The following is a 19,694-nucleotide window of genomic DNA, read 5'->3' as shown; positions in this document are numbered from 1 at the left end:
TCCTGAAATTTGAGGAAGGATCCCGTTCTCCCAGCTTTACTGTAGAGAACAAAACTATTATATGCAGCCAATTGAATTAAATATACAGACACCTTCTTATACCAGCATCTGGTGCGTCGGGAAACTAAATACGGAGACAACATCTGGTCATTGAAGTCCACCCCTCCTATGAGCAAATTATAGTCGTGGACACAGATGGGCTTTTCAATGACACGGGTTGCTCGCTCAATTTGTATTGTCGTGTCTGCGTCAATGGAGGAGAGCATGTAAACGTCACGCTTGTCTCTCCATTTCACCGCGAGCAGTTCTTCGTTACACAAGGCAGCCCTCTCCCCCCTTGCAAGACGGGTGGTAACGAGCCGTTGGGGGAAGTCCACGCGACTAGTTCGCGTGGTGCCACAGCAGCCAATCTGTTCTAGGAACAAATGCCTGAAGAGGGCCACACTTGTGTAGAAATTGTCCACATAAAGATGGTACCCCTTGCCAAATAAGGGTGACACCAATTCCCAGACTGTCTTCCCACTGCTCCCCAGGTAGTCAGGGCAACCGACCGGCTCCAGGGTCTGATCTTTTCCCTCATAGATCCGAAATTTGTGGGTATAGCCTGTGGCCCTTTCACAGAGCTTATACAATTTGACCCTATACCGGGCGCGCTTGCTTGGGATGTATTGTTTAAAGCCAAGGCGCCCGGTAAAATGTATTAGGGACTCGTCTACGCAGATGTTTTGCTCGGGGGTATACAAATCTGCAAATTTCTGGTTGAAGTGGTCTATGAGGGGCCGAATTTTGTGGAGCCGGTCAAAAGCAGGGTGGTCTCTGGGACGGGAGGTGGTGTTGTCGCTAAAGTGCAGGAAACGCAGGATGGCCTCAAATCGTGCCCTGGACATAGCAGCAGAAAACATGGGCATGTGATGAATCGGGTTCGTGGACCAATATGACCGCAATTCATGCTTTTTGGTTAGACCCATGTTGAGGAGAAGGCCCAGAAAAATTTTAATTTCGGAAACTTGGACTGGTTTCCACCGGAAAGGCTGGGCATAATAGCTTCCCGGGTTGGCGGATATAAATTGTGTGGCATACCGGTTTGTCTCTGCCACGACTAAGTCCAAGAGCTCCGCAGTCAAGAACAACTCAAAAAATCCCAGGGCCGAACCGATCTGAGCTGTCTCAACCCGAACTCCAGACTGGGCGGTGAAAGGGGGAACTACAGGTGCGGCTGAAGTTGGTGACTGCCAATCAGGATTTGCCAGCACCTCAGGGATTCTAGGGGCTCTACGGGCCTGTCTGTGTGGTGGCTGCGACGGGGTAACTACTGCACGTGCCACCGTACCAGCTTCAACTGCCCTTCTGGTGCTCGCCACTTCACCATGTTGTACGGCAGTGCTGGTACTAGGTCCAGGGAGGGCTGCGCTGCTGGTGTATGCCTCACCACGTGATCCGACAGCGCCAGCCCCACTCTGCTGCTCTTGAAGCGGATCCTGCGCAACCTGTGGTCTAGCGACACGGGGCCGGGTACGCCTGGTTCTATCAGGGACCTCCACCTCCTCGTCCGAACTTTGGGTCAGAGTGCCACTGCTTTCTACAGGTTCATATTCTGACCTGCTAGATTCGTCAGATGAGGGTTCCCATTCCTCATCCGACTGGGTCAGAATCCTGTAGGCCTCTTCAGAAGAATACCCCCTGTTTGACATTTGGACTACTAAATTTAGGGGTAATCCCTGAGACTACCCAAGAAAAAAAGCAAGCCTGTCTTAAAAAGGGGAGGCTAGCGAAGTACCGGAGGCCGCTGCGGTTGATAAAAAATATCAAAACTGATTTTTTTATCGCCGCAGCGCTTGGAAAGTTATTGTGCAGTGATCAAAAAAATATTTATTTTTTGTCACTGCGGCGGGGCGGTGTGGGTGAACGCATGTGTGGGCGACCGATCAGGCCTGATCGGGCAAACACTGCGTTTTGGGTGGAGGGCGAGCTAAGGTGACACTAATACAATTATAGATCTGACTGTGATCAGTTTTGATCACTTACAGATACTATAAAAGTACAAATGCTGATTAGCGATACGCTAATCAGCGAATCAGTGACTGCGGTGCGGTGGGCTGGGCGCTAACTGACGCTAAACTACCTAACCAAGGGGCCTAAACTATCCTAAAACCTAACAGTCAATACCAGTGAAAAAAAAAAGTGACAGTTTACACTGATCACTTTTTTCCTTTCACTAGGTGATTGACAGGGGCGATCAAGGGGTGATCAAGGGGTTAATTCGGGTGATGGGGGGTGATCTGGGGCTAAGTGTACTGTTTGTGGGTACTCACTGTGATGTCTGCTCCTCTGCTGGAACCAACCGACGAAAAGGACCAGCAGAGGAGCAGACAAGCCATTTAACACATCATATTTACTATAATAATGTATTAGATGGCTTTTGATTCGTTTTTTTGAAAATCGCCAGCCTGCCAGCCAATGATCGTTGCTGGCAGGCTGGTGACGAACTTGTCCTCTCGCGAGATGACGCGTATATGCGTGACTCTGCGCAGCGCTGCCGCCTCTGGAATGCGATCCTGCGTTAATAGAGGCTACATGTCTTGCTAGTTTTCTATGCTTGATTCGTTGCATCAAAAAGTTTGAGGCCTTATTGCCGTGAGAAAAGAACTTATGTTGGAAGGATAAATAATATTTAGCTGCTTTCACATTTAGAAGATTTTTGAGTTCTGTCCTAAATACAGGAAGGTCAGACAAGTGATGGGCGGCAAGGGATCTTTTTTGGAGTGACTCTAAAACGTGAATCTGATCTAGGAGAGTAGAGGTGTTTGTCTGCTTGTTTCTTTAAGAAGGAACATTTGCTAATAAAGTGACCCCTAATAAACACTTTGTGGGCATCCCATAAGACTTGGGGGGATATCTCAGGGTTATTGTTAATGGAAAAGTATTCATCTAAAAGGGATGTGAAATATTTCTTGTGGCTCTCATTGCTCAGTATAGACTCATTCAGTCTCCAGATGGGAGTTCTTCCTGATTCAGATGGCGGACGTAAAGTGCAGAAGACAGGAGAGTGATACTTGCGATCTTCGCGTCTGCACATAGATGTATTTGGTCCTTAGGAATAAAAATATAGTCAATCCTGCTGTAGGAATTCCTGGAGCAGAGTAAAAGGATTAATCAATACAAGTAGGATTAAGACATCTCCATCAGTGATGGCCAGTTCGCCCGCGAACACATGCGGGCTGCCATCTTAAATCACAAGTCCGGCGATGCACATGTAAGTCCTTACCTGTGCCTGCACCATGAGCCGGTCTGAAACAAATGCGGTCACTGGGAGCAGGCAGTTCCGAGAACAGCCGCCGGGGGCCTTCATCAGGCTGTTCTCAGAACTGCCTGCTCCCGGTTCGCGAACACGGCGAACTGGCAATCACTGATCTCCATATGAGTCCCAAATCATATAATCTGGAGTTCAGTTTTTTCTGAGTTCTGGCAGAAAAAGGAAGATCTCTTGGAGGATGTGTCAATGAGGGGTTGTAAAGCAACATTAAAGTCACCCGCCAAGACAAGAGTTCCCTCCTGCATGTTTTCCACCAAGGTCAAAACATATAGTAGCCATGTGGTCTGGTCAGAATTTTGCAGCGTAAATATTGACAAAAGTATACGGTACATCTTATAACCAATAAGGCCTTTTAAGATAATATATCTGCCATCAGAATCTTGCGTGTATGTAGAATAGGTAAAGGGGACATCTTTTCTGAAACCTACGCTTACTCCCCTAGAGGCTGCACCATCTGCCCCACAATGATACCAATTCGGAAAATTTGGAAAAGGAAAGGTCTGGGTATTTGCTATGTTTATAGTGAGTTTTCTGGAGGAATATTACAGAACATTTTTCTTTCCATAGGATGGAGAAAATTTGGGATCTTTTAGATGGGGATCTAAGTCCCTTTACATTAAAAGACGCTAGTTTAAGGTCAGTCATGGCAAGTAAATGAATAAAAAGGTTAATGGGGTCAGATCGTAATTACTGTATATGTGGGGAGCTGTTGTCTAGGAGTGTGGAGTTTCCTGGCAGCCCCTAGGAAAGTAGATATCTGATCTGCATCTAACCGATAATTGTAGAGGTAGTACCCATGTGTTCCACAACTAAAGAAATATAAAAGGTAAACAAAACAGTAAACAAAACAGTAATATAACAGTAATGAAGCATATAGCAGCATTATCAACATTGTGAAGCTTGAAGACTTCTTCAGAAGGAAGGGGGGGGGGGGGGAGTGGGGTTGACCCAAGATAGAGATCTTGCTGTTTTTTGGACCAGAGAAGATGGGAGGCATAGACTTCAGAGGGGAAGGGGGGGAGAAAGTGGAGGAAGTGGGACGAGAGCATATAATGAAAAATATAATGAGAGGATGAGGAAAATGAATGTAGAGACATTAGCATCACATTTATAATTCTAACAATAAAAGCGAGAGAGGATTAAGAGGTGGACCAGGTTATCTTCCTGGGGGTCAGGTTGCCGCTGTGGTGCTTCGTGCGTTGTCGCTTTAGTGTTGATGATTTCTCCCAGGGGGTCATCTTCGGGAGATCTGGTAGAGAGGTGATTTCAGACACCACGTCCCAACTTGCTATGTCCAATGGAGAAATGTCCATAGTAGAAAATGCTTCTTGTAAGTCCATGTATGTGGCAATCTTAATCTGTCTTCCAGAATATTTGAAGGCCAGGCTAAAGGGAAAGGTCCATCTATAGGGGATATGCTTGTTGCGGAGATGGTCAGTAAGGGGTTTAAGGATTCTCCTCTTTCTTAGGGTAACAGGAGAAAGGTCTTGATATATTGAGATGGAGGATTCGCCAAAAGAGATGTTATTTGACGTTCTGGCAGCGTTAAGGATTTTTTTCTTTATCCATATAATTCAGAAATCGACAGATAATGTCCTTGGGTGGTTCAGAGTCTTATAATCATAAGAGAAGAGTCGCTATTTCCCACGAGGGATCCAGCAATTCGTTTAATGGTGGACATGAGTTCTTCATTAGGCACTGTTTCAGGTATGACTCTGAACCAGAGATTGTTCCTCTGGCCTCGGTTTTCCTGATCCTCCATTGCTGCATATAAAGAATGTATATGTTGTTGGCAGGAGGAGAGGGATTGAGAGACCGCAGAGCTGTGTTCCAGGGCGGCCTGTTCGGTGGCTTCCAGGGATTCGACCCTGTGGCCTATATGCTGAATTTCATGGGTCAGCACCGAGAGCTCCTATTTGAGAGGAGACAGAGCTTCTGCCAGGGCTTGTTTTATGAATTGCCTGGACACAGGTAAAGTGTGGGAGCATTCCGACTCACCCCCATCGCTGTCTCCCTCTGACAAGCCTCCTTCTGTATCTGCTGGAGTGCACTCTTCTGCCGGCCCCATCTTGGTTTCTCTAGTCGCAGCCGCTTCAGCCTGTTTCTTTAGGAATTTTACCATACCCGCTCCCAGATTGATTCCCTTCGGGATTACGGCAGGGTTAGTAGGTTTTTGTCCTCCGATCTTCACCATTCTGAAGTCTGTCAGCTAACGTGAGCGGGTCCCATAGCAAGAAGATAGGCGGAGCTCAGCAAAGCATGTCTTCACAGCTCAAATGCTGGCTCCGCCCCCTCACTACTGTACATATCTGTTATTATGCCCCTGTCATCACTGTGGGAGGCCCTAGATTTAGCAAATTAAATACCACGGCGCCAGTGGGTTGCTATGGCAGCCGGAGGACTAACAGTGGTTCCCAGTTCTGTCCTATTAATATGTATTAGGCCCTGCCTGAGGCACTGACGGGCAAAATGCACTGCAATACATAAATAGCAATACCAGGAAACTGACTAGCACATGTTCTATTCCCTTAGGCCTCATGCACACGACCGTGCTGTTTTTTGCGGTCCGCAAACCGCGGATCCACAAAAAATGGAAGCCGCCCATGTGCCTTCCGCAATTTGCGGAACGGGCGGCTCATTGTAGAAATGCCTATTCTTGCCCGCAAAACGGACAAGAATAGGACATGTTCTATTTTTTTAGCAGGGCCACGGAACGGAGCAACGGATGCGGACAGCACACGGAGTGCTGTCCGCATCTTTTGCGGCCCCATTGAAGTGAATGGGTCCGCATCCGAGCCGCCAAAACGGCGGGTCGGATGAGGACCAAAACAACGGCCATGTGCATGAGGCCTTAGTGGGACTAAAAATAATATTAAATAAAGTGTTTGGAAATATTGAAAAGAAAAAGGAAAATTATATATATATATATATATATATATATATATATATATATAAAAAAAAAAAACATTTTCCCCATTAAAATGCTTTGAAAAATTATTATTATTATTATTATTATTATTATTATTAGAAGCACAAATAATAATACAAAGATGAAATTATTCATCCCACAAGCTGACTGACGTAAAAAAAAACTATATTGTCAGTGGTTCTGCCTCTCAAAAAGCACTCCATAAAGCGATAAAAAAAGTTACAAAAAGGTACTAGAGAAAATGTCATTTCATCCTGCAAAAAAAGAGTGAAAAACAAGAAATAAAAAAAAGCAAGGACCGTTCAGAAAAAAATAAAAATAAAAATGCATGTTCTTTAGTACCCAAAAACACCTGGTCATTAAAGGGTTAATGTCATGTCAGCACTGGCTAATTCACGCAGTTATTTTATGTTTGAGCTGTTATTTTCTCACTACTCTTCTAAATTACTGTATAAATACAAAACTAATTGTGTCTGAAATAGCTGAATAGCTGTAGATATTTCCCTCTTGATGCGATAATTATTCATTTATATCTAAGATAATAATCATGTACTTATGATGAGATCACTGAAAACAATGGCTGGTAAATGAAAGGAACCTTACATATTGATCAAAGTAATTTCCAAAATGTTGGATAATTTGCATCTTCAGACCATGTGCAGCTATGGGATCTTAGCTTCTGTTTGGCAATCAGCTGAGCTCTGCGCACAATTCATGCTTTATGCTGCTGCTCACACACTAATAAGTTTGATTGGCTTGGATTCTGACAGGGTATGATGCTGAAAGGAGCATTGCAAATAAAATGAGCTGCAAAAATAATTTCAATAACGAGAAGAGATGAGCGACATTCTCTAAAATTCAATTCGGCTGCTTCAATGAATTTTACAAGAAAATTTGCTTCATGACAAAATGCATTTCTTTGTCAATAGCTGGTGCAGTGGCAGGGAACCCCAATTGCGCCGCCCCCCATCATTGAACCCCTCAGATGCCACGTTTGTTGCTGATCATCTGAGATCCATATTAAAGCATTTTACTGTTTGCAAATAATAAAAAAGCATACTTGTGCTCGGATCGGCTCATGCTGAGAGGGTACCCTACCTAAGCCTATACTCCACCCCCCCAACCTAGAAGCAGCAGAGTTATGCCGGAACTGCTTATCGAAGGGTAGCCTAAAGGGGGCTACCCCAATGATGAGACCTGAAAGAAGGGAGGGCTCCTGGGTGGGTTGAAATCGTTCGAACCGACAAGTGGGGGGAGGAGGGCCAGGTTTAAATAGTGAACGCCCCGCCTCCCCTCACACAAATGCGGCACTCTTAATTGCCTACCACTTGTGCTCGGATCGGCTCATGCTGAGAGGGTACCCTACCTAAGCCTATACTCCACCCCCCCAACCTAGAAGCAGCAGAGTTATGCCGGAACTGCTTATCGAAGGGTAGCCTAAAGGGGCCAAAAGAACCATGCATAGGAGTTAGAAAACTTGATAACAGAAACTACAGACCAAAACTCGAAAGCCAATGATATTTCGTATAAGGATCCGGGATATTACGTATGGAACACACGGAACTGCGACGACCCAACCGTTTGATGACATGTACTGGCACCTTATGCATGGACGCCGCCGCTGCCGCGCCCATGCGGAAGGAATGTCCTGTGATCCAGCGAGGACCGACCCCTGGACCTGTCAACTAACCTGAATGTACGTAAGAAAGGCCGCGGTGGTTAGCCGGGCATTGCCTAGTTCGAGTACGGGAGAACATGCCGCTTGGACTAAATACTACGCAGCCAAGCCTCCAAGGCCTGCCCGGACACCATCTGCTGTCCGTGGGAAAGTATCTGACCGCCACTGGTTGCCCCGGCCGTGACGTCTTGGACGAGGCCAAGGTGAGGACATAGATGGACCCGCGCCGGATGAGCTGACCTTTCCGCAGGCACCCAGCCAGCGTATTGGTGCCCATGAGCTCGCCTGACCTGAGGAATCCATGGAAGGCCAGGTACAAGGCTGTTTCTACCAGAGCGCTAACCTGTGGCCCGAACGGTTTGCCCCTGCAGTTTGCCTGTCACGGCCTGAACAAGCTACCGGTAAATGGCTGACGCCCATGTCGTTTCACAACAGACATTTTGCGCAAACCCTTCAACGCCGCTTTGATCGGGTGGGCGGAGAAGAGTGACGGTAGGTCCGGATGTAGCCTGCACCAATGGTGCTGAATACCTGCCATGTATAGTTAACAATGCTATAGGACAGGTTTAATTGAGAGTGGCAAAAACCCCGACAAAGCCCAATAGGTGAGTGATAGGTCCCCGGCCAGCGGCCGGGTAGGTGTTCTCATATCTCTGAAACAGGTGCCAAGCTGTCTTGTAAGCCCTCAGAGTATTACTGGCCAAGGAATTGGCCATCAGTCTCTTAGCTATGGTGAGATGGGAGACTAGTCCCAGCGCAGCTGGGCCTGGTGAGGAAATTTTTTTTTTTTTTTTTTTTTTATCTCCATGCGTGAGAGACTCTAATGGCGGAGTCCTGTGTGTAAACCTAAAGCGGAGAAGCCATGCGTGAGAGACTAATGGCGGAGTCATATGTGTAAAACTAAAACGGAGAAGCTCTGCGTGAGGGACTCAGATGGCGGAGTCATATGTGTAAAACTAAAACGGGGAAGCCATGCGTGAGAGACTCAGATGGCGGAGTCATATGTGTAACCTAAAACGGGGAAGCCATGCGTGAGAGACTCTAATGGCGGAGTCATATGTGTAAACCTAAAACGGAGCAGCCATGCGTGAGAGATTCTAATGACGGAGTCATATGTGCCAACCTAAAACGGAGAAGCCAGGCGTGAGAGACTAATGGCGGACTCGTATGTGTAAAACTCACACTGAGAAGCCATGCGTGAGAGACTCTAATGGCGGAGTCATATGTGTAACCTAAAACGGAGAAGCCATGCGTGAGAGACTCTAATGGCGGAGTCATATGTGTAACCTAAAACGGGGAAGCCATGCGTGAGAGATTCTAATGGCGGAGACATATGTGTGAACCTAAACGGAGAAGCCATACATGAGAGACTAATGGCGGAGTCATATGTGTAACCTAAAACGGAGAAGCCATGCGTGAGAGACTCTAATGGCGGAGTCATATGTGTAAACCTAAAACGGAGCAGCCATGCGTGAGAGACTCTAATGGCGGAGTCATATGTGTAAACCTAAACGGAGAAGCCATGCATGAGAGACTCTAATGGCGGAGTCATATGTGCCAACCTAAAACGGAGAAGCCATGCGTGAGAGACTCTAATGGCGGAGTCATATGTGTAATCTAAAACGGAGAAGCCATGCGTGAGAGATTCTAATGGCGGAGTCATATGTGCCAACCTAAAACGGAGAAGCCAGGCGTGAGAGACTAATGGCGGAGTCGTATGTGTAAAACTCACACGGAGAAGCCATGCGTGAGAGACTCTAATGGCGGAGTCATATGTGTAACCTAAAACGGGGAAGCCATTCGTGAGAGACTCTAATGGCAGAGTCATATGTGTAAACCTAAAACGGAGAAGCCATGCGTGAGAGACTCTAATGGCAGATCCGTATGTGTAAAACTAACACGGAGAAGCCATGCGTGAGAGACTCAAAAATATATATATATTTATTTTATTTATTTTTTTTCACTATCAACCACTTAAGCAGCTCTCGTATGGGCACAGCTCTGAGTACGAGCATGAAGAGCATGGTATAACGCAGATCACCTGCACGGACTAACTAACATCCTGTGCCTAAATAACCCCCTTGGAACCTTATGTACGTCCGGCAGCAGGAAGCCAGCCACCGCCTATGATCTGCTCCCCCTGACCGAGCCTAGTACTCCTTCCCCTGATCCCTGCCTACCTAACGGCACGGCGGCCCGTGCCAGACTTTCTTGAAGATGAGGAGCCTTACCCCCCAGCCGCGTGGGGAGCTCACGCTGCTCCCTGGCAGAATGCACCAGTGCGGGAGGGCCGACCCACCGCCGGCTGGACACTCGTACCGCGTGGGGAGCAGCGCCACTCCCTGGCAATGTGCACCGGATCAGAGGGAGCCCTTCCTTTACCGTGGGCCCCGGCCCCCGCTGGTTTGAACCGTGTGCCGCGTGAGGAGCCGCACAGCTCCCTGGCATTGTGCGCCGGTGCAGGAGTGCCCCCCCTCACCTAGGGGCTGGTTATTGTGACTGGAACCCGCTGGTAGACTGAAGCCTAACTGGACCTACCTGTGACCGTGAAGGCTGACCTCCCAGGCCGTGGCTGACCCACGTGCGTAGTCGTGACGCAACTACCCGTAGATGCCCACCCAGTGCCTGTAGTTAACGGGAGTGCAACCGAGTCTGTGGATGTGACCGACTAGCCCCTATAGTTGTGAGGGGACCCTACATCGAGAGTAGCGGTAACGGACCATCGCCTGTAGACGTGGTAGTATTACCTCATGAGTCTGTTGACATGAGACTAATGCCTGCAGTCGTGGCCGGTCTTAATAGTGAGTCTGCAGTCGTAACGGATTTGTGCCTGCAGTCGTGGCATGGCTTTAGAGCGGGTCTGTAGTCGTGACAGACTGATGCCTGCAGTCGTGGCAGGACTTTATAACGAGTCTATAGTCGTGACAGACTGATGCCTGCAGTCGTGGCAGGGCTTTATAACGGGTCTGTAGTCGTGACAGACTGATGCCTGCAGTCGTAGCAGGACTTTATAACGAGTCTGTAGTCGTGACAGACTGATGCCTGCAGTCGTGGCAGGGCTTTATAACGGGTCTGTAGTCGTGACAGACTGATGCCTGCAGTCGTGGCAGGACTTTATAACGAGTCTGTAGTCGTGACAGACTGATGCCTGCAGTCGTGGCAGGGCTTTATAACGGGTCTGTAGTCGTGACAGACTGTTGCCTGCAGTCGTGGCAGGGCTTTAGAGCGGGTCTGTAGTCGTGACAGACTGATGCCTGCAGTCGTGGCAGGGCTTTATAAGGAGTCTGTAGTCATGACAGACTGATGCCTGCAGTCGTGGCAGGGCTTTATAAGGAGTCTGTAGTAGTGACAGACCTGGCAAAGCAACATTCCTATCTATACCATTATTATAATTTTTTAATTTTTTTTTTTTCTTCCCCCCCCCACCAAAGGCCACGACTGTAGGCGCCACCCTGTAAGAGATGCGCCAGAGGCCTGGACATAATAGTCCACCATCCCCCGTCCCCCAAACCTATGCAGGAGAAAAGAGGGGGTTGGCCCCGGCATGCACCACCCCTGACTCACCTGGCGGCCATGACAGCCACGAACCCCACAGTATCGTAAGTTAGCCCACCACCTGTGAACCTGAATAACGAAGGACAGACGTGTGAGTGAGCGCACGCCAGCTGGGCGACACTTCACTCATGCCACCACTCCCTAGCTAACCACCGGATTATTGTGACTGCGCCCGAACCAACCCCCTGACTGACCGTATGGGCTTACGGGCGGCCCGGCTGCGTGCGCAAAGTGACGTGGCCAGCCCCCCTCCTTGAAGCCCTCTTTATATTTGATCCTTGAACATATTCCAAATTTTATTTAAATATTTTTTTTTATTTTTTTTTTTTATACTCCTGCCTTAGTACCTAGCCACTGTGCCTGAGCAGAGGAGCCCTGCACCTGGACTGCAGTACCAGTATGGGCCTGTAGGTGTCGACCATCCCCCACCCTCTCTCAAGCCAGGACCTGCTGGAGCGCAGCAAGCCAGTGATTCCCTTCTAGGTTAGAATTAACCATTGCAATCATAACTTGTTATACAGTGCACATGTCTGAGTATCTGCTTATCTTGTCTTGCCTGGGTTTGGCGCAGTAAAGAAGACGAGTTTATTCTGCAGCGGATTCCTAGACATGACTGAAAGTCACATAAGCATGTCCACCTTCACTGCCTCGCTAATTGTAATTACCAGGAGACCGTGCATCAGGATCGGCTGTGAGGGATTTGCGCTCCGCCATGTGGAACATTGCATCCCGTGCCCACCGCTATCGACTATTTGTACAGGGAAAGCCGCGGCGTATTAATCGCCTATAGGTTTCGGCTTCCGTCCCCTGATCCTGCAGCTGGACCTCCGCTTACTGATTGCAGCTAATGAATAGACCCCTGTGTGAGCGGACGGCGTTTTCCTCTACGGCGGAACGTTCTGATACGGGAGTGAGTGATATATAACGCTGCGTCGTGGAGCCGACGGCCGGCGTGACCGATGCTCAGGGTATGCGAGCGGACGTCGTGACCCGTCGCTGCTGAGCCACAGGTGAGGGGTGCCTGCCTGGGGGACGCTGCATGTGGGAGCGGGGGTGCTTAGCGCAGGGCCTGGAGCGGATCGGGGTGCCTGTCTCGGGGTGCCGGAAGCGATCGGGAGTGCGGGCAGTCTCCAGCGCAGCTGGGGACCGGCGGCACGCTCGGCAGCCCCACATGTTATACATAGCGAGACGGGTGTGCAAGCCACCCTGCCTACCTAATCACCGTAGCGACGAGCTCGACGCAGCCGATCCCCCGATCCTCCAGTGACGCATGCCCTTCTCTGGCACCAACCCACAAGCCGATTCGAAATCGTTCGAACCGACAAGTGGGGGGAGGAGGGCCAGGTTTAAATAGTGAACGCCCCGCCTCCCCTCACACAAATGCGGCACTCTTAATTGCCTACCACTTACCTCATCCATTTGACTGCGAAGAAGCCGCTACGGCCATCTTGATTGAAGATCCAGTGGAAAATCTTGCGCGGTGCGTGATGAGGTCATCACGTCGGCTGGCGTGGTGACATCATATGTCACTGCGCATGAGATTTCACACGGGATCTTCAAGTAAGATCGCCTCAGTGGCCTCTTCGCACTCAAACAAATGAGATAAGTATGACTTTTCATTTTCACCGCCATTTCAGGGAAAAACAATTTGTTAGGCCTCTTTCACACTTGCGTTGTCCGGATCCGGCGTGTACTCCACTTGCCGGAATTACACTCCGGATCCGGAAAAACGCAAGTGTACTGAAAGCATTTGAAGACGGAACCGTCTTCCAAATGCGTTCAGTGTTACTATGGCACCCAGGACGCTATTAAAGTCCTGGTTGCCATAGTAGTAGTTGGGAGCGGGGGAGCGGTATACTTACAGTCCGTGCGGCTCCCGGGGCGCTCCAGAATGACGTCAGAGCGCCCCATGCGCATGGATGACGTGATCCATGTGATCACATGATCCATGAGCTTGGGGCGCCCTGACGTCACTCTGGAGCGCCCGGGGAGCCGCACGGACGGTAAGTACACTGCTCCCCGCTCCCCACTACACTTTACCATGGCTGCCAGGACTTTAGCGTCCCGGCAGCCATGGTAACCACTCTGAAAAAGCTAAATGTCGGCTCCGGCAATGCGCCGAAACGACGTTTAGCTTAAGGCCGGATCCGGATCAATGCCTTTCAATGGGCATTAATTCCGGATCCGGCCTTGCGGCAAGTGTTCCGGATTTTTGGCCGGAGCAAAAAGCGCAGCATGCTGCGGTATTTTCTCCGGTCAAAAAACGTTCCGTTCCGGAACTGAAGACATCCTGATGCATCCTGAACGGATTTCTCTCCATTCAGAATGCATTAGGATAATCCTGATCAGGATTCTTCCGGCATAGAGCCCCGACGACGGAACTCTTTGCCGGAACACAACAACGCAGGTGTGAAAGAGCCCTTACCACAAAGCACAAGGCAATTCGGCTTTGCAGCGAATCAAATTTTTCCTGAATTTCTGATTGAAGTCCACTTTGTGAACATTGATTTGCTCAAAACAAATATTGAGACATGTCATACAAAAAAGGCCTATATCGCAAAAATAATGGACTGCCTGGACAAGGGGGATTATGGATTAGTCATAAAAATTAGAGTACAGTAAATTGGTAAATACATTGTTTTACTTACCTTATGCTGATTTATAGAATGCTGCTATGCATATTTTCGGAGTGTTATTTTTGCCTCGTAAAACGCGCATTTCTTTGGGGTGGTCCTTTTAATTCACATATTTTACCTGCAGATTTTTTTTTTTTACTTTTTTTAAGACTTTTGCCTCCGTGTGTCATCTGTATTCCACGGACACTGCTATGCTAAAAATTAATTTCCAGAGTCTCTCCAAGCAATGATACATGAAAACCATGCACCAAAAACGGATGTCATCTATTTTGAGTACATGGCTTTCATGGACCCATAGACTATAATGTGCACGAAGGATCTGTAATCATAGACAAAAATAGGGCATACTTCTTCCGTGTGCGGCCTGCAGACGGAGGCACAGGGAGTGAAGAGGATGGGAGTGGTGGCAATGAGGATAGTTGTAGTTCTCACAGAGGTTGAGCCTACTCCAACTATCCCTCAGGCCACACAGGCAGTGAATAAGGGGGGCATGTTCTCTCAGGGCACACCCTAGATTAGTGAGGTCTCTCGTCTGGTTGTGGCTGTGGTGACCTTGATTTTGGGATGAGCAGTGGGGTTTAAGACAGGGGGTGGAGGATAATGAAAGGGTATAGAGACCACAGACCAGACCAGCTTGATTATGGAAAAATATAGACTCTCCTTTACTGAATAGATTATAGGAGTCACAGTAGAAATAGATGCAGCAGGCACAGAGTAGGTAGTAATGAAGGTAGTAATTCTCCCTGTGTCTCTCTCTCTAGAAAAACCAACAATCTTCCCAAATGACCAAAATTTATCTTAAATGCCCAGTCTGTCAAGCGCAATCCATTGGATGGCCAATATGTCACTGCTTGGTGGTAGTTTGCTGTGACACTTTCACCGTGCATGCTGTTTGCCAGCGGCAAAGTGTTGTTGTATTACATGCGTGTGCATTTCCCCTTTAAGGCTGTCTTCCTTTCCATTCTGGTAAGCACAGGGTTAAGTGGTGTGTAAGGTGGAGCTGGGTGTCGACTCATGGCTCTTATGTTCTGAGTTGTGAGCCTTTGTTCAGTTTGTCTTCAGTGTCTTGAGGAGCTGGTGCTATTCCATCTCCCAGTCCTTGAGGGCCACCTTATGGGACATCGATGTCTCCAGTGATGTCTTCCTTATGTCTCTTCCATTTTCCCTACCTTACCTGTTGTTATGTTTGGTGTGGGTATATGTTCTGGGGTTGTTGTACGTCTGTTTGTTGTTCCGTGTCTGGTCAGTGTTTGGTGTATTCTGTCCGGCATGGATGCTAGATGTTCCCCTGTTTGTCTGTACCTCCGGAAGGGGGTCCCTGGGGTTCCCCGGAGGGGGGACCAAATGTCAGTTCGCAGGTCTGCCGGAGGGCCACCATGCATCCTGTCCACATGGGGGTCCAAGCAGTTACTGGTGTGCTGGATTCCTGTATCGCGCTGCCTTCCGGTGATGAGCCTGTGAGATCCAGCCCCCTGGATCTCACAGGCAGGAAGCTGTATAAATACAACTCACTGTATTACTCATACAGCCAATGCATTCCAATATAAAAGTATTGGAATGCATTGTAAGGTATTAGACCCCCAAAAGTTGAAGTCTCAAAGTAAGAAAAAAAATAAAGTGAAAAAAAAAGTTGAAAAAATAAAGTTTTCCCCCCAAAAAATTAAAAGTTTAAAGTAAAAATAAACAAAGATGTCATTTTCCCCAAATAAAGTAAAAAAAAAATTGGTAAAAAATAGGGGGGGGGGGGAGTATACATATTAGGTATTGCGGCGTCCGTATCGACCGCCTCTATAAACATATCACATGACCTAAACCCTCAGATGAACACCGTAAAAAATAAAAGATAAAAACTGTACTAAATAAACAATTTTTTTGTCACCTTACATCGCAAAAAGTACAACAGCAAGCGATTAAAAAGGCGTTTGCTCCCTGGCAGAATGCACCAGTGCGGGAGGGCCGACCCACCGCCGGCTGGACACTCGTACTGCGTGGGGAGCAGCGCCACTCCCTGGCAATGTGCACCGGATCAGAGGGAGCCCTTCCTTTACCGTGGGCCCCGGCCCCCGCTGGTTTGAACCGTGTGCCGCGTGAGGAGCCGCACAGCTCCCTGGCATTGTGCGCCGGTGCAGGAGTGCCCCCCCTCACCTAGGGGCTGGTTATTGTGACTGGAACCCGCTGGTAGACTGAAGCCTAACTGGACCTACCTGTGACCGTGAAGGCTGACCTCCCAGGCCGTGGCTGACCCACGTGCGTAGTCGTGACGCAACTACCCGTAGATGCCCACCCAGTGCCTGTAGTTAACGGGAGTGCAACCGAGTCTGTGGATGTGACCGACTAGCCCCTATAGTTGTGAGGGGACCCTACATCGAGAGTAGCGGTAACGGACCATCGCCTGTAGACGTGGTAGTATTACCTCATGAGTCTGTTGACATGAGACTAATGCCTGCAGTCGTGGCCGGTCTTAATAGTGAGTCTGCAGTCGTAACGGATTTGTGCCTGCAGTCGTGGCATGGCTTTAGAGCGGGTCTGTAGTCGTGACAGACTGATGCCTGCAGTCGTGGCAGGACTTTATAACGAGTCTATAGTCGTGACAGACTGATGCCTGCAGTCGTGGCAGGGCTTTATAACGGGTCTGTAGTCGTGACAGACTGATGCCTGCAGTCGTAGCAGGACTTTATAACGAGTCTGTAGTCGTGACAGACTGATGCCTGCAGTCGTGGCAGGGCTTTATAACGGGTCTGTAGTCGTGACAGACTGATGCCTGCAGTCGTGGCAGGACTTTATAACGAGTCTGTAGTCGTGACAGACTGATGCCTGCAGTCGTGGCAGGGCTTTATAACGGGTCTGTAGTCGTGACAGACTGTTGCCTGCAGTCGTGGCAGGGCTTTAGAGCGGGTCTGTAGTCGTGACAGACTGATGCCTGCAGTCGTGGCAGGGCTTTATAAGGAGTCTGTAGTCATGACAGACTGATGCCTGCAGTCGTGGCAGGGCTTTATAAGGAGTCTGTAGTAGTGACAGACCTGGCAAAGCAACATTCCTATCTATACCATTATTATAATTTTTTAATTTTTTTTTTTTCATCCCCCCCCCACCAAAGGCCACGACTGTAGGCGCCACCCTGTAAGAGATGCGCCAGAGGCCTGGACATAATAGTCCACCATCCCCCGTCCCCCAAACCTATGCAGGAGAAAAGAGGGGGTTGGCCCCGGCATGCACCACCCCTGACTCACCTGGCGGCCATGACAGCCACGAACCCCACAGTATCGTAAGTTAGCCCACCACCTGTGAACCTGAATAACGAAGGACAGACGTGTGAGTGAGCGCACGCCAGCTGGGCGACACTTCACTCATGCCACCACTCCCTAGCTAACCACCGGATTATTGTGACTGCGCCCGAACCAACCCCCTGACTGACCGTATGGGCTTACGGGCGGCCCGGCTGCGTGCGCAAAGTGACGTGGCCAGCCCCCCTCCTTGAAGCCCTCTTTATATTTGATCCTTGAACATATTCCAAATTTTATTTAAATATTTTTTTTTTTTTTTTTTTTTTATACTCCTGCCTTAGTACCTAGCCACTGTGCCTGAGCAGAGGAGCCCTGCACCTGGACTGCAGTACCAGTATGGGCCTGTAGGTGTCGACCATCCCCCACCCTCTCTCAAGCCAGGACCTGCTGGAGCGCAGCAAGCCAGTGATTCCCTTCTAGGTTAGAATTAACCATTGCAATCATAACTTGTTATACAGTGCACATGTCTGAGTATCTGCTTATCTTGTCTTGCCTGGGTTTGGCGCAGTAAAGAAGACGAGTTTATTCTGCAGCGGATTCCTAGACATGACTGAAAGTCACATAAGCATGTCCACCTTCACTGCCTCGCTAATTGTAATTACCAGGAGACCGTGCATCAGGATCGGCTGTGAGGGATTTGCGCTCCGCCATGTGGAACATTGCATCCCGTGCCCACCGCTATCGACTATTTGTACAGGGAAAGCCGCGGCGTATTAATCGCCTATAGGTTTCGGCTTCCGTCCCCTGATCCTGCAGCTGGACCTCCGCTTACTGATTGCAGCTAATGAATAGACCCCTGTGTGAGCGGACGGCGTTTTCCTCTACGGCGGAACGTTCTGATACGGGAGTGAGTGATATATAACGCTGCGTCGTGGAGCCGACGGCCGGCGTGACCGATGCTCAGGGTATGCGAGCGGACGTCGTGACCCGTCGCTGCTGAGCCACAGGTGAGGGGTGCCTGCCTGGGGGACGCTGCATGTGGGAGCGGGGGTGCTTAGCGCAGGGCCTGGAGCGGATCGGGGTGCCTGTCTCGGGGTGCCGGAAGCGATCGGGAGTGCGGGCAGTCTCCAGCGCAGCTGGGGACCGGCGGCACGCTCGGCAGCCCCACATGTTATACATAGCGAGACGGGTGTGCAAGCCACCCTGCCTACCTAATCACCGTAGCGACGAGCTCGACGCAGCCGATCCCCCGATCCTCCAGTGACGCATGCCCTTCTCTGGCACCAACCCACAAGCCGATTCGAAATCGTTCGAACCGACAAGTGGGGGGAGGAGGGCCAGGTTTAAATAGTGAACGCCCCGCCTCCCCTCACACAAATGCGGCACTCTTAATTGCCTACCACTTACCTCATCCATTTGACTGCGAAGAAGCCGCTACGGCCATCTTGATTGAAGATCCAGTGGAAAATCTTGCGCGGTGCGTGATGAGGTCATCACGTCGGCTGGCGTGGTGACATCATATGTCACTGCGCATGAGATTTCACACGGGATCTTCAAGTAAGATCGCCTCAGTGGCCTCTTCGCACTCAAACAAATGAGATAAGTATGACTTTTCATTTTCACCGCCATTTCAGGGAAAAACAATTTGTTAGGCCTCTTTCACACTTGCGTTGTCCGGTTCCGGCGTGTACTCCACTTGCCGGAATTACACTCCGGATCCGGAAAAACGCAAGTGTACTGAAAGCATTTGAAGACGGAACCGTCTTCCAAATGCGTTCAGTGTTACTATGGCAACCAGGACTTTAATAGCGTCCTGGTTGCCATAGTAGTAGTTGGGAGCGGGGGAGCGGTATACTTACAGTCCGTGCGGCTCCCGGGGCGCTCCAGAATGACGTCAGAGCGCCCCATGCGCATGGATGACGTGATCCATGTGATCACATGATCCATGAGCTTGGGGCGCCCTGACGTCACTCTGGAGCGCCCGGGGAGCCGCACGGACGGTAAGTACACTGCTCCCCGCTCCCCACTACACTTTACCATGGCTGCCAGGACTTTAGCGTCCCGGCAGCCATGGTAATCACTCTGAAAAAGCTAAATGTCGGCTCCGGCAATGCGCCGAAACGACGTTTAGCTTAAGGCCGGATCCGGATCAATGCCTTTCAATGGGCATTAATTCCGGATCCGGCCTTGCGGCAAGTGTTCCGGATTTTTGGCCGGAGCAAAAAGCGCAGCATGCTGCGGTATTTTCTCCGGTCAAAAAACGTTCCGTTCCGGAACTGAAGACATCCTGATGCATCCTGAACGGATTTCTCTCCATTCAGAATGCATTAGGATAATCCTGATCAGGATTCTTCCGGCA

This window comes from Bufo bufo, chromosome 1 (assembly GCF_905171765.1).
Source record: "Bufo bufo chromosome 1, aBufBuf1.1, whole genome shotgun sequence".
Taxonomy (NCBI): Eukaryota; Metazoa; Chordata; class Amphibia; order Anura; family Bufonidae; genus Bufo; species Bufo bufo.
This window is presented reverse-complemented; position numbering follows the sequence as displayed.